The sequence below is a fragment of the Tursiops truncatus genome, chromosome X (genome assembly GCF_011762595.2).
Source record: "Tursiops truncatus isolate mTurTru1 chromosome X, mTurTru1.mat.Y, whole genome shotgun sequence".
Lineage (NCBI taxonomy): Eukaryota > Metazoa > Chordata > Mammalia > Artiodactyla > Delphinidae > Tursiops > Tursiops truncatus.
In genome coordinates, this window is record NC_047055.1 from 50,543,129 (window position 1) to 50,559,484 (window position 16,356).

At 37.1% G+C, this 16,356-nt stretch overlaps 1 long non-coding RNA gene across 1 annotated transcript; it reads left to right on the top strand.

Annotated features, from left to right (window-relative positions):
• Positions 1–1,795: 1,795 nt before the first annotated feature.
• LOC109549503 (uncharacterized) lies at positions 1,796–15,317 on the top strand. The gene is made up of 3 exons (XR_002175811.3): positions 1,796–2,080; positions 4,267–4,354; positions 12,543–15,317. It is a non-coding gene; the product is annotated as an uncharacterized lncRNA (long non-coding RNA).
• The last annotated feature ends 1,039 nt before the right edge of the window (positions 15,318–16,356 follow it).

Genomic DNA, 16,356 nt, shown 5'->3' on the forward strand with positions numbered 1-16,356 from the left:
GGGGGTGGAAGGAGAAGAGGGTGGGAGGGAGGAGGAAAGGAAAGGGGAGAGAAGGAAGGGAGAGGGGAGGAAGGAAGGGAGGAGGGTGGGGAGTGGAAAGGATGGGAGGAGGTAGGGATGGAGAAGAGGGGAGATAGGCAGGAGTGCCTCACCCAGAAAGGACATCCATATTAGTTGTTGTCTTCACTTCCAGGAGTAGGTTGGGTAAGTGACCCAGGCCCACCTTCCACCGTGACTTGGGAAGAGGTCTCATTCCCCTATGTGGTTTATTTTTCCTTATAGGTGACATTATGCTTTCACCAATTCTGCACCATGTGGTTGGTTACAGAGTAATTTGATCCAGAGATTTTGGTTTGAATTTATTGTGAGGAGGAAGCCCCTTAAACTCACTTTACCAAAGAGCTTTGTACTGGGCACAAAGTCACAAGCACAACAAATAATATCCTATTTCACATCTGCCATTTCCCCAACTGCATATACTTTCCTCCAGGACCTTAACAGGAAAGAGCTGTGGCAAGAGGAAGACAGGATTGGGGAATTTCTGGGTCACTAGGCATAAAATTACCTACTAGTCTTCCCAGATCCCACCATATATATAGTTTAGTATCTTGCATTTATCCCTGCTTAACAATAGTCACCCCCCATGTCTATAAATGTCAAAATATTCCAACCTATGAGATAGATATTTAACCAATCATGCATGTTTGGATATTTAGGTTACAATTTATACAAAATCAGGAAGTAAATTATTGCTTTTAGCAATAGCAGTCATATTCTGAGAGTCACTTTTTTGTAGTTCTGAGATTTTTGCAACCATCAAGGAGGGGTGTGGTAGCAGATTTACTTATAAGTCTGTGCCGAATCAAAGACTATAGTAAATAGCATGTACCTGGCTCACTGATGCAGAGGTTCTCAAATGGAATATATACTGTGCTTGCCAGACATCACAGACAGTAGAGCCCTTAAAACTTCTAAATGCAACATCCTTATTGCATCTTAGAACACTTGCCGAAGTAGTTAGCCCCTTCCTGCTCTGTATTTTCCAATGTTAAAGGAACGTATGTCATTATAGAATATTTGCAAAATAGAAGGAGAAGTGCAGATAATAACAATCAGTCAGAAGCATACTACAGGAAGATATGCCCTGTATATATAATAGATTGGTGTATTTTCTCCCAGTCCATCACTTTGATTAGGTTTTATCACAAGTTCTTGTCTCAAATCAAGTTGAGTGGGTGTAAGAAGCTAATTCGAAAGACAACTTATTTATTTTTTAACATCTTTATTGGAGTATAATTGCTTTACAATGGTGAGTTAGTTTCTGCTGTATAACAAAGTGAATCAGCTATACACATATATCCCCATATCTCCTCCCTCTTGCGTCTCCCTCCCACCCTCCCTATCCCACCCCTCTAGGTGGTCACAAAGCACCGAGCTGATCTCCCTGTGCTATGCAGCTGCTTCCCCCTAGCTATCTATTTTACATTTGGTAGTGTGTACATTACAATGCCACTCCCTCACTTCGTCCCAGTTTACCTGTATTGGTATTTTTGCCTTTTCAGGTTAAGTCTGGCGGGGGTAGGGGTGGGGAACGGGCAGGTGTCACGGATTTTTGAATCAGTAAAAGCTAGGATTCCGGAAATGCAAACGGTGGGTGGTGGGTGCTTCCGCCACCTAGTCTAAGTCAAAGGTGAAAAGAGCCGGGAAACCCGATGGGCTTGCACGTTCGTTGGGCTGCAGGTTTGTCCATCACACTCGCTCAGCCAATGAATGATGCCAGAAAGAAGAGCTGGGTGGGAGCGAAGCTCCTGGGCTGGGTGCATGGGCGTGAGAAGAGTTTTACGGGGTCTTCCTCGGTGCCTTCTAATCGGCGAGCTGTTTCCTTTGGCTGTGATTCAAGGCTGAGGTCAGCCGTTCCCTTCACTGACCCGAGCCCGACCGAAGAGGTCGTCACCTCCTCCGCGCTGCAGTCGTCCCCGCCTTCTCCTTTGTGAATTTTTGCCATCCTGAATTGGGGCACTGAGCGTCCAGGGTCTTCACTCTAAAAGTTTGTTCTTTTCCTGTAAGGTGGCAAACTCAGGTAAGAAGGGGTTTTCCTAAGCAACAGCAGAGACTGCTGAAGAGGTCAGGAAAGAAACTTGAGCTAAGTGAAGAAAGGGACCACACGGATAGTCAAATGATGCCAATGCCCCATTCTGACGGGGTCTAACGATACAGGTGTCCTTGCCCTCAAAAGGCTTCAGGGGTCAAGTGATAAGATAGAAGCTGAATTTGAAAAGGAATTGCACGCTCTTGTAAAAAGGATAAATCCTCACTTGATTAGATGTTCGTGCCCACCAGCGTAAGCATTAGGACAACCTGCAGTGTAATAACTTCAACACACTTATGTATTACTTCAAATTTTATGTTTTGTGTTTTTTGTGGAGTATATCTTTTAAATTTAAAAATGAAATATTTAAGTATTAAAACTCATGGCATTTAGAAATATACTTCTTTTCAAGAGATCTGGAATACAACACATTCTCTAAAGCCTCCGTGTAGTTTAGTCCTTATGATGTCCTTTTATCATATAGCTTTTAGAGAGTAACTGGTAAAATTATCAGAACTCTTCACTGAAGCTAATATTTACTTGGGAAAAAAGTACTTTAAAGAGCCAATTCACGTGTGTGTTTTGCCTCACCTCAGAGGTAGGAAGGGTTTAAACCAACCTGGACCAGGTGTACCTTATTGCTGTGCTATAAATTATTTATTATGCTATGGTACATTACAAAATTTTATCATTTGCATAAAGTAGCATAGAGTTAAGAATTTTTAATAACATTAATATCAAGTCTCCTAGATTACTTATGTTTTTGAATTTTGCATGACAGAGGGATTTATAAAAACATAATGGAGCTGTTATTTCCTTCTGTGTTGCTAATAGACATTAGTGTTTGCAAGTGGTCTTCTCAACTTTTACTCGTAAGTTATGTAAACTAAGGGGATTAAGTATATTTTCTTTGCAGTATGTGTCACTGAAAGTTATCACTTTATTATTTTATTACATCTTTTGATTATAAAATATGTTCATTATAGAAAATTTGGAAAATATACTGAAAAGTATAAAAATTATTTTAAACAATTCTGCCTTCAAAGATAACCACATTTCGTATGAAAAGAAAATGTCTATCTTTATTAACATAACTACTATTCTACTCCTTTCACTTTTCACTTAATATATTTTGGAACCCTTTCTGTATCAGTGCATGTAAACTTCATTCTGTTTAACATAATATACCATAATGTATTTCATCAGTTTCTTATGGGCATTTAGGTTAGGAGCATCTTTTTCCAACTGATTGGTAATTGTAACCACCGTCTATGAATTAAGGAAAAATGTTGCATATAGTGAAATATTTTACCTTTGGATTTTGTTCAGTTGTTTTTTCTTTATTTCCTGTAGAAGTGTTTTAATGTTAATAAAGTCACATTTATCTTTTTTTCCCCATTACAGATTTTGGGTATTTAGTTTAGAAAGAGCTTTCCACACCAAGATCTTTTTTTTTTTTTTTTGGAATTGCTCATATTTTCTTAGAGTACTCTTATAGTTTCATTTAAAGTTTTAATCTTTCTGGAATAAGTTTTATGTAAGGATTGAGGTAGCTATACCACTTTTTTTCCTCTCAATACAACTAATCAATTATTTTGACACCATTTATTGAATATTGAATATCCAATGTAATTAATTGCTGCCTTTATTATATAATCCATTCCCTTATGTGTTTGGGCCTATTTCTGGACTGTTCTGTTCAGAAGTGTTATTCTTGTGCCAGTATAAATCTTCTAAAACAGAAATTTCTCATATATATTTTATTATCTGATAAGAAAAGTTCCTTATAAAACTTGTTTTTAAGATTTTTGGGGGGCATATTTTCACCTATTCATTTTCCCAGATGAACTGCAGTATCACTCTTTTTCAGTCTCCCTCCCTAAAGCCTATGGATATTTTGATTAGGGTTTGTTTGATTTTATAGATTCATTTACAGAGAATCAGGAATTTCGTATTATTCAGTCTTCTTATCCAAGGACAAGCTGTGTCTTTCCATTTAATCAAGTATTTTTAATATTTTTCAGTAGAATTGTAAAGTTTACCTATTAAAATAGGCTTTTTAAAAATATTCAGAACCTGTTCTTCAGTTTCTTCTTCCTTTGTCTACCTTTTGCTCATGCTGTTCTGCTGCTTATTTTTAAATCATCTGTGCTTAGGTGTTGTCCCTTTTTTTCCAGCTTTGAATGGGGGCAACTGTTTGCTGAAGTGTGATGTGTGAAGAGGTAGGAGGAAATGAGCTTGAGCATCTCAGAAGCTTCAATTCAGGTTTGTCTCATATCATTGTTTCCGAATTGCTATATTTTCTGCTGGAGACCATTTTGGTCTTCAGTTTAGGCTATTCTCTCCTTTCTCAGCCCTCACGAGCACCAGCTTTGGATTGAGCAGGCCAGCATGACTCAGTGAAATGCCTTGAGTTACAGGTATTCTGTGGCAGTCTTGTAGTTAATTTCTGCTCAGTGGACTGGCCAACATCTGTAGAGTTACTTGTTGCTTGTCTCTCTCCTCATACTGAAGCAGTTTCTAAAGGTTCTCAGAAAATGAAGATGATGTGCTGGTATAATTTCTCCTTAACTCCAGCTCCCCTTTTGTTCTGTGTTATGGAGCTGTTTCCATAAGGGGTCATTTCTTGCTGCTTTCGACGTCTGATGTCTGCCACAGTTCTAAGTCAGATGTTCAGAGCTTGAACACTTAAGGGAACAGCAAGCATTAGCTCAGAGTCCTGCTTTTTTTGTTTGTTTGTTCAAATTTCATTGTAAGTGGAAGAAATTATTTCCAATGTGTGGCTTGGGATTGTGTCTATTTCTTTGACTTGAAGATTATTTCTGCCTTTAATTTTTATTCTGATAATTCTGGTACATGGGCAGGATTGAAAATCACAGAGCAATGTAGAGAGGAATCTCCAAGAGGGGAGGGGCTGTGTCGTGTGCTCTGAATGTATTGACCTCAGAAAAACTCTTTCTGCAGCACAGCTATTAACAATTCTCCTAATTTATAGTGTTCCTGAAATACCAGTTTAGTGAATTTGGCCTTGGTCAAATAGGGAAATTAGCCCGACTTTGTCTATTGGTGAAAGCATCCTTAATCAACATGTACAAAAAATTTATTTTGAGATAAAGTGGCAAAAATAGTACAGAAAGTTGCAAAAATAGTACAGAAAGGTCCTGTGTACCCTCCATCCAGCTGCCCCTAATGTTAACACCTTACATGACTATAGTACAATACCCAAGCCAGGAAATTAACATTGGTATAATCTACAGACATCATTCAGGTTTTGCTAGATTTTACATGCATTCCTGTGTGTGTGTGTGTGTGTGTGTGTGTGTGTGTGTGTGTGTGTGTAGTTCTATGTCGTTTTATCACATATATAGATTCATGGAACTACCACTAAAGTCAAGATTCAAAACTGTTTCTTCTGTCCCTAAATTTGGACAACTGTTAATTTGTTCTCAAACTTGAAATGAAAAAATTATACAGATTGCTTTATAAATGGATTTATATAGCATGTAACCTTTTGAGAATGACCTGTTTTCACTCATCAAAATAACCTTACGATCCATCCAAGTTGTACCTGTATCAGTAGGTTGTTCTTTTTATTGCCGAGTAGTATTCCAGTGTATTAGTCACTGATCTATGACTCTTGTGTAGAAGAGTAAAAACAGGTGAAAAGGAAACAGGACTGCCAGTGGCCAGAATCTCCCATAGGGACAGAAGAAGGAATTACAAGGTCCTTCTTCCTAAAATCTGAAAGTGAAATAGTATCAATAGAAAATGCTTTTGCAATGCTTACTATGCACTAGGACTATACAAATTATTATTCATGTAGTCCTTACTACTGTATTATTAATTAGGTACAATTATTATCTCTATTTAACAAATGGTGAGACTGAGGTACAGAGAAGTTAAGTAACTTGTCCAAGCTCACACACCAGTAAGTGACAAAGCCAGGCTTTATAGTTGGCAATCTGGCTCTAGTCCATGTGCTTAACTGCTCTATTATTCCACCTTTCTACCATGCTATACCACCTAGAGAAGCACTGTCTTTGTCCATACTCAAGACTAGATAAGGCCCAAGGGAAGCAGCAGAGAAGAAATAAGTACAACCTGGAAGAAAAGCAGATGCCTATCTACAGAGGAAAACTAAGACTCTCCACTTACCTAGCAGTGGTGCCCCTGAATCCACTTTGTAGCTCATGTCTGAGAAACCTTATCAAACTTTATAGCTTAGTGAGACCACTGGGTAAGGTTGAGCCCCTAGGTCATATCCATCATACACAGAGGTATCATGAGAACTGGCTTAGTAAATTTCTATTTCAATTAGATATAGGGCAATCCATTACTATTAAAGATTTCTTTTACCTTTCCAACTTCTTATATTTTTATCATTCCCTGTTTTCCTGTAGTTAGCAGCAATAAAGAGCCTTTAAATCAATAGGTGTAACAAGGGAAAAGAAGATGAAAAAGTGGTTTACTCCTAAGCATCCTTGAGCAGAACCCAGAGGAACATTTACAGGAATCGGGCAATATAGAGGATGAAAGCACGGATTTGAAGTCTAATAGTCTTGGTATTGACTTCCACTTCTGTCACTTACTGGCTGTGTGACCTTATGCATGTTGCTTTTCCCCTCTAATCCTCATTTTTCCTATCTCTAAAATGGGGCTGTTACCTGGCTACTTGATAGAATTATTGTAAGGCTTAAATGAGATATTATTTATCAAGCACTTAGCAGAGTGTTTGGCATGCAGTGATAATTCAAATAATAATGTATTGATATAATTAGGATAACTGAGTTTTACTTGGTAATTCCAGGTAAAGTATCATGATACTAAAGATGTTGAAGTTGGTATTAACTCATCCAGGTTTGTTTGTCTTCAAGCAAGAAAATCCTCTTTCCTTCATGGATTTCATGTAACTGCTCCTGTTCTTTCTTGGATTTTCCTTCCCTAAATCAATAGCTCTGAACTGATTCCTGGTAAACACCTACCTGCCTGCATCCTCCCTATATCTTCAGTCTTTGAAGGTCAATTTGAATTTTTATCCATTCCTTCAAGGAGTCAGTACTCTACCAGTTTGTTGCCTGAACAAAAGTCTATGACATAAACTCTTTTCTTTAGTAATGCTGAATACAACTGGACCATTTCCAGACCCCAGACATACAAAATAGTTTGTAAGATAGTGATTTACACACTATTTCCAGTGTGGAATGCTTTCCTCACAACCTCCTCTAGTTTTGGCCAGGGTATTAACTGGGGACATACAAGTCAGATCAGTGGGATTTTTTTGCCATGGTTTTTAACAATGTTCTTTTGGTCAGGAAATTCATTTATAAGAATTGCTTGCAGAAGTTTAAGAGAACACAAGAGGTGAAAGGCAATGAATGGCATAGCAGATGGCATCTACTTAAAACATTTGCACTGCACCCCATAGGAAATGAAATTTGAAGAAAGTGAAAATCTTTCTTGTAATATTTACCTTAAACTGTCACCACTATTTACAACTTCAGGTAAAATATCCCAGTGTTAGAGCTGCTGAAATTGGTATTAACTCGCACCAGCTTGTCTTGCTTTAAGGGAAAATGTCCCTTTAAATACAATAAAAATAAGGATTATGGGAGTAAGATGCATTACTTACAATTATTTAGTTGTAATTCAAGTTTTAACAGAGTTTGTCAGTCTCTGGATTGAAAGACAAGTAAAAAATAATGCACCAGAACAAATAAATAACTTAAAAATTTTTCATTATTTTTGGGTAGGTTCAGGGTGCTAGGAAAACATTTTAACAAGTGTAATATACTTTTAAATATTGGAAAAGTTGGATTTTCACAACATAATAACTGTGTCAGCAGGTTGCCAATTAATTGTTGGAAATTCTTTTGCCGAAGACGACATCTGCAGTTAATTATGCTGAAGGGCTAGAGAAAGAATGTAATTATTTAAAAAAAATTTGTATAGATGATGAGGCTTTACAGAAGTGAATCCTGACTTTTTCCAATTGAATCTATACTAAATGAACAATCTCTAAGCAGCACGAGGGAAAGTATCAGGAAATTTCTCTAGCTTAGGAATATCCCTGGTTGATTTTCTGAACAACTGTTTTGGAAATAAGTTAGGTCTTTTCAGATGTTATATTTAGGTTTGTTTAACTTGTGTTATTAAATATTCCCACTAGTATAATTATTAGTGATTTCATGAGGAAGCAAAAGCTCACAAATTGTATTGGCATACCTCAACTACCATAATATTTATATGTGAAAAGAATATTGTTTCATTTCACATAGAAACACTGATTTCATATTAAATATGGCTTAAATCTCTGTATTATCCTAATATTATCATCTTCTTTAGTAAACACAGCGTTTGTGTATAGTAAAGTGCAGTTGAGTCAAAGTTTTGTTACTCAGGGCAGATTAGCAAATTTTCAGCCACCAAAAAAGTATTAAGTGATTTAAAGAAATACTAGAATTTGTTGATGTTTAAGATCCTTTCTTGGCCTCTCTTCTTTATCCAGCAACCTGATTTGTGATAATTTTCCTAAGGGTACCTTGTACCTAAGGAAAGGTAAGAGAGAGAATATTAGGTGACATTTGTCATCCAGTTTTAGGATCTGTCTTGATAGTTCCTATTTAAAACCATACTAACACCATTTATAAGACAACGTATAAAAGGAGTGACAAACTTAGGAGAAAACTATTTGTAAAGGAAATGAATAAGCAATTCAGAAAAAATACTTTTATATGTATATTAGTATTTTGGCTAATATATATGAAAAATGCTCGCCTACGCTACTAATAAAAAAGATGAAAATTAAAATAACAAGATACTGCTATTTACCTGTTTTGTTGTCAAAAGTAAAATTTAAAAATTCCCATCATTGTTCTCATAATGTGAAGAAAAGGCCCAACCATGTACTGCAAGTGGAAAGGTATAATGGTACACATTTTTCAGGAGTGTGATTTGGCAGTACTTAATAAAAGCCTTTAAAATGTGCATACTCTTTGACCTAGCAAATCTTCAAGGAATTTATCTTAAGGAAATAATAGTGAACAAAAACATTTATAAGAGTGTTCATTTCGGTGTTGCTTACAATACTGCTGAAATGTTTGAAACAATTTAAATGTCCAGAAAGAGGGGATTCAATTTATAAGCTATTGTTTATTCATACAGCTGAATAATGTAAAGGCATTTAAAGTAATAATGTAGATCTATGCTGACATTGAAACATAGCTAAGATAAATTGTTTAATGAAAAATGTCTCAAAACTATGGAAATGTATGCATATATATGTAAATTATGTGTAGTACACAAAAATATTGATACTGGTTATCTATATGTAATGGAGTTTTAGGTAATTTGTATTCATAATTTTTAGTATTCTAAATTTTATATAATGATCAGAATTTACTGTTGTGATCAGAAAAGATAGAGCAGGAGAAACAGGAACATTTTAGAATTTTAGACAATTATGTGGAGCTGTAGAGTCAGAAAACAAATAAGGAATTGTGAAGGTGCTATATAGGCACATATTTGTGCTATGCAATACTGGAAACTAACTTTTAAAATAATATATTAAAAGCATATGCACAAGGGTTGTTTCCTTCACAGTGGTCACCTTAAGAGCAAACACTTATTCCAATTATGCTGACACTAACAGAATGTTAAAGATGATCTACTTCCTCATTTCATAGGTGAGAAATCTTGGGCTCATTGCATCTAAATACTATCTAAGGTCACACAACAGCTAGGTAATGGGAGGTTCACAAAACCATGATGCTTTCCCTTTCCATTTTTTGGATAATTAACTATTACTATAAAACCAAGTTTTTCCAAACTCTCTGACCTTCAATGGCTGCTTTTCCCTTTAAATACCCAAATAACCTAGCCTCAGCCTTCCTTCTCTCATGTCACCTAACTAACCTAACCAAGTAACCTAGTCTCTGCCCAGTTTCCTTTCCCAAGTATTTCTAAGAAACGCTAGAGAATGCTTGGTTGTATGTTCCAAAAGTATGTCTGCTGGTCACTTATCAATTCTTTCTTAGGGCAAGTGCTTCAGACTTTTCCACTGGTCAGATTGTGCTGTCTTACAACTGCTTCTCCATGCTGCTGCCTCTTACCCCAATCCACACTACACTAAGAATTAAGACATCACAGTAAAAAGTAAATCCTTAAAACACAGTTCATATCTCACTCTTATGCTTAACAAAACTTTAGTGACGGTTTGGGACTAGCAGAAGAAAATTATCAGACAGAAAAAGGAAATTTTAAAACCAGCCATCAGAGATCCACTGTCTGTGCCTTTGCACAAGGGTCCCTGAATTACAGTCCTCCCTGACACCATACATGTTGCAAGCGCCAACTTTTTTCCCACACTGGGGCCTCTTGACCCCCTCCTTCTTTACAGGTGACTAGTGTTCCCATTGTTCTTGGAGATTTGAGAAAAAAGGAGTATCTTCCTCTCTCCCAGTCAAAGGACTATTGTTTTCCCAATGGGAAAGTTGAAAAACTCATTTCCCTCAGCAGAAACTCCATCCTTGCCACAACTGGTCTAGCCACCATGTTCCAGATAAAATAATTTTAATAGCACATTTCTCAGTCTGGATTCTTTATGTGTATGTGGAGTATGTGAATTTCCTTCTGTGACCCAACAAAGGAGTTTTAATTGCAGGGCCTAAACCATCTTTTCAGCTGCTTCTTTTCCTCTCTGTCTATTTCAGTTTGTCTCTCACTTTTTCTAGTGTTCTACTTTCTCCATAACTTCGTCTATCTTCACTCCTCCTTCTCTTCTCTTTTCACATGTTCTCTTGCTTTTGGCTTCCTAGACAGATGATTCAGTCAATTTTGGCTTGGCTGCTCCTTTTCTATCCCATTTTTTATGGTTAATGTATTGAATACTATAATCTGTAAAGATGAATTGGAAGTCTCAGATGGGGGATTCTTTTTACTTCTAAATTGGATATGATAAATTTACTAATTAATCTGGTTCTAGAAATCTCAGATGAGGAGGTGACTATCCAACAGATATCAACTGTCCTCATAAAGATACAAAATAAACTAACAGTAGAACCCTCAGTGGCAGACAATGCCTGAAAAAATTCAAACATCCCCAGTATAGAAATCAAAATAGAGTATATTTTGATGTTGAACATAGTTCATACCTTCTTTTACATTCTTTACTTTAAGACTTCAAGTTCTCTTGTTAGTAATTGATAGGGTATGTTGTCTATAGTTGCTAAATAAGTGAAACAAGTCTATGACTTTTATTTTAAATTATACTAAAGTAAAAGGAACCCAGCTTTTTTTCCTCTCTACTCTCCTTTATTCCACTATACAAGATCACAGAGGAAAAATCAAGAATGTCTTTCCCTCCTCTAACCCTCAGAAGTTACTATTTTCTCTTCTATTCTTTTGAAAATAATAACTTTATTGAGAGATAATTCGCAAACATTACAATTTACTTTTACGATATACAATTTAGTGGTTTTTGATATATTTACAGAGTTGTGTAACTATCACCATAATCAACATTTTTCATCACCACGTAAAGAAATCCTGTACCTACCAGTGGTCACTTCTTATTTCCCCCAGTTCTCCCTTCCTCCAGCCCTAGGCAACCACTAATCTACTACCTGTCTCTATAGGTTTTCCTATTCTGTTCTTCTTTCTGTTTTTATGAATTTACCTATTCTGAATATTTCATTTAAATGGAATAATGTAAAATGTGGCCTTTTGTGACTGGCTTCTTTCACCATACCATAATGTTTTCAAGGTTCATCCATATTGTATCATGTGTCAATATTTCACTCCTTTTAATGGCCAAATAATATTCCATTGTATAGGTATATCACATTTTGTTGTATAATGAGATGACATTTGGGTGTTTCCACTTTTGGCTATTATGAATAATGCTATTATTAACATTTATGTGGACATATGTTTTCATTTCTCTTGGGTATATATCTAGAAGTGGAACTGCTGGGTCACGTGATAACTCTGTTTAACCTTTTGAGGAGTTGCCAGACTGTTTTCAAAAATGAATGCATCATTTTACATTCCTACCAGCAATATATGAGGGATCCATTTCTCTATATCTTTACCAACAATTGTTATTATCTCTCTTCTTGATTCCAGCCATTCTAGAGAGTGTAAAGTTTTTTAATTTTTTATTGGAGTATAGTTGATTTACAATGTTGTGTTAGTTTCAGGTGTACAACCAAGTGAATCAGTTATACATATATCTACTCTTTTTTAGTTTATTTTCCCATATAGGCCATTACAGAGTATTGAGTAGAGTTCCCTGTGCTATACAGTAGGTCCTTATTAGTTATCAATTTTATATATAGTAGTGTGTATATGTCAATCCCAATCTCCTAATTTATTCCCCCTCCCTTTCCCCCCCGGTAACCATAAATTTGTTTTCTACATCTGTGAATCTAATATGTTTTTTTTTTGCTATACGCAGGCCTCTCACTGTTGTGGCCTCTCCCGTTGCGGAGCACAGGCTCCGGACGCACAGGCTCAGTGGCCATGGCCCACGGGCCCAGCCGCTCCGCGGCATGTGGGATCCTCCCAGACCGGGGCACGAACCCGCGTCCCCTGCATCGGCAGGTGGACTGCCAAACACTGCGCCACCAGGGAAGCCGTCTAATATGGTTTTGATTTGAATATCCTTGATGACTAACGATGTTGAGCCAGATCTAAAAGAAGACATAATTCTTGATTATTAATTGACTTTTAAGAGTGAAGAAGAGGAAAGAGTAAAAGATCTGCTTCCTTTTAATGATAATAAACATCGGTTCCAAAGCCAAATATAGATGGTTTGTATATATCTGCACTGCATTTTTAAAATCCCTGCCTCAGTACTATTTATGTAGCTAATTAAAAGTTGGGCATAAATAAGAGTCTTTACTCAGGACAAATCAAATAACATTCATTTTCTTTTCCTGAACACCATTTGCATTTTTCCTTAAGTTGAAGGATTTACTGCTTGGAAATCTCTTTAGACAGAAGGGAGCTGAATGACATGTCCCTCCTTTTTTCCTCTACTTTCTATACTCCAATTGTGTGCATCAGATTTTTCTTGCTGCCATAACAAATTACTACAAATATAGCAGCTTAAAATAACACAAAATTATTATCTTATAGTTCTGTAGGTCAGAAGTCCAGTATGGGTTGCATTAGGCTAAAATCAACGTGTCAGTAGTGCTGGGTTCCTTTCTGGAGGGTCTAGGGGAGAATCATTTCCATTCTTTTTCAAATTCTTTCCCCAATTAGGTTGTTACAGAATATTGAGCAGAGTTCCCTGTGCTATATATTAGGTCCTTGTTGGTTATCCATTTTAAATATAGCAGTGTGTACATGTCAGTCCCAAACTCCCTAACTATCCCTCTACCCCGCCCATCCTGGTAACCATAAGTTCATTCTCTAAGTTTATGAGTCTGTTTCTGTTTTGTAAATAAGTTCATTTGTATCATTTTTTTATGGATTCTGCATATGATATTTCTCTTTCTCTGTCTGAGTTACTTCAGTCAGTGTGACAATCTCTAGGGCCATCCATGTTGCTGCAAATGACCCAATTTCATTCCTTTCTATGGCTGAGTAATATTCCATTGTATATATGTACTGCATCTTCTTTATCCATTCTTCTGTCATTGGGCATATAGATTACTTCCATGTCTTGGCTACTGTAAACAGCACTGCAATGAATATTACGGTGTATGTATTTTTTCGGACCATGTTTTTCTCTGGGTATGTGCCCAGGAGTGGGATTGGGAAGACTCATTCTTGGAAACAATATTTAAGGAGTATTTACCCATGCAACGCTACTGGGTCTGCTGCTCAGGTGATTATTATAAGGAGCTCTGTTGCAGCAGTTCTTTGTGGGGAAATATTTAATGTCAGGGCCTTAATGTCCTGAGCCATTATGTTACTGTTCTATCAGTCCACTGTTTCAATTTTTCTATTTAAAAAAATTTTTTTTTTTGGCTGCACTGCATGGCACGTGGGATCTTAGCTCCCCAACCAGGGATCGAACTTGTGCCCCCTGCAGTGGAAGTGTGGAGTCTTAACCATTGGACCGCCAGGGAAGTCCCTCAATTTCTCTAAACAACCATTTCCTGACTGCCCTAGAAGTGTTGTGTTAGGAGGATTAGTTCTAGCAATCACCACTCTAATGACTTATAACCATTAAGTTAACCTAGTCAGCCCAGTCAAATTGACATACAAAATTAATTTTGTATGTCAACTTGACTAAGTCAAGAGATGCCCAGATATTTGGTCAAAGATTATTCTGGCTGTGTCAGTAAAGATGTTTGGGGATGAGATTCACATTTGAATCTATAGACTGAGTAGAGCAGACTATCCTCTCTTATGTGTGTGGGCCTCATCCAATCAGTTGAAGGCCTGAATAGAACAAAAAGGCTGACCATCCTGCAAGTAAGAGGGAACTCCTGCCTCACTGCCTTGGAGCTGGGACATCAGTTTTTTCCTGCCTTTGAACTAGAACTAAAACATTGGCTCTACCTGGATGTCAAGCCTGCTAGCCTTTGGGCTGGAAATGCACCATCAGCTCTCCAGTTCTCAGGCCTTTGGACTTGGACGGAAACTACACCACTGGCTTTTCTGGGTCTCTAGCTTGCTGACTACAGATCTTGAGACTTGTCAGCCTCTAAATTAAGTCAATTTCTTATACTCAATCTCAATCTCTCTCTCTCTCTCTCTCTCTCTCTCTCTCTCTCTCTCTCTCTCTCTCTGTGTATATATATACTTGACCTTGAACAATACAGATTTGACCTGTGTGGGGGTCTACTTATATGTGGATTTTTTTCAGTAGTAAATACTACAATACTACACGATCCGATGTTGGCTGAATCTGCAGATGCAAAATCTCCGATACAGAGGGCCAACTACAAGTTATATGTAGAGTTTTGATGGCATGAAGGGTTGGCACCCTGAACTCCCACATTGTTAAAGGGTCAACTGTAAACACACACACACACACACACACACACACACACACATACACACACACAACTTTCTATTGGTTCTGTTTCTCTGGAGAACCCTGACCAGTACAAGTAGTATCCTCACTTTTCGTCACAGTAACTCTCCTTACCTCCACCTTGGGAACTTTTTTTCCCCTCTCTTATAACTCTTATGCAACTTTTAACCACCCTTCTGATAGAGGCTAATCTCAGTGAGTCTTGGAGGGCCCACATTCCACACCCTTCTAAGGAAGGCTTTACTAAATATATATATATATATATATATATATATATATATATATATTAAGGCTCCAGTCTTTGTACCACTACATAGGGAGTAGCCCTGCACTTACTGTTTATTTTGTGTTTTCCAGACAATTCCAATCTCTTTAACAATTTCTGGCCCCCTCTTGTATCTCCTGGCACCGCAGTTGAAAGTCAACTCTAATTTAGCTGGCAGCTTTTCTTGCTGAAAAAGGATAACTAAACCACAAGTTTCATCATTGCCATGTTTTCTTCTCTGGTAGTGCCTCTGCTACACCTATATGTGAGAAGACTGGTTTTGGAGTTCAATAGTCGTAAATTCAAGGCCAAGATGTGTGAGGCAATGTGTGTGGGGATTGTAACTATAATTGTAACTATAATTAGTACTAATGGTATTACTATCCAGTAGGAAAAGGAGATCAATGAAATTCTACCCCTATTCTTTCCAGCTGCTGCCTAGTCTCTAAGATATATTTTCTTAGTCCTGTATATGAAGTGATTCTCCGGAAAACTAGCTCATTTTGTTTCCCTCTACAGAGAACACGCACACAGATTGGCAAGGTTTGGGATGGTTTCAGTAAATGAAGTTAATCTTTTAGAACCTGTGGTGAATCTAGGTTAAAAAAAAAAGAATTATTTATGGTGTTAGAAGAAGCAATGATATTGATTATTCCAAAGTAAATGCCTAAAAGACTTTCTACATGAAAATTCTGATCAAATAATGAGGGAACTGTGAATGCACTTTTCCAAAGTAGACAGCTTTATCATTACCTGTTATAAAACAGCCCCCTGTCCTTGAGGAGCTTCTAAGCAAAGAGAAACTTATTAATGATATTTACATTCCAGTTGCTCAAGTAGATCACTGCTTGTATTTTTACAAAAGTCAAAATTCATGCACGGATAAGCTTTAATTTTTTTTCTTTGCATACACAGATGTATACTCTTTGCAAAGTGTTAATACCTTTTTTACATTCTTCACTCCAGATTGACCCAGACCTGGGATTCAATTATGTACTGCTTCTCCAGTTA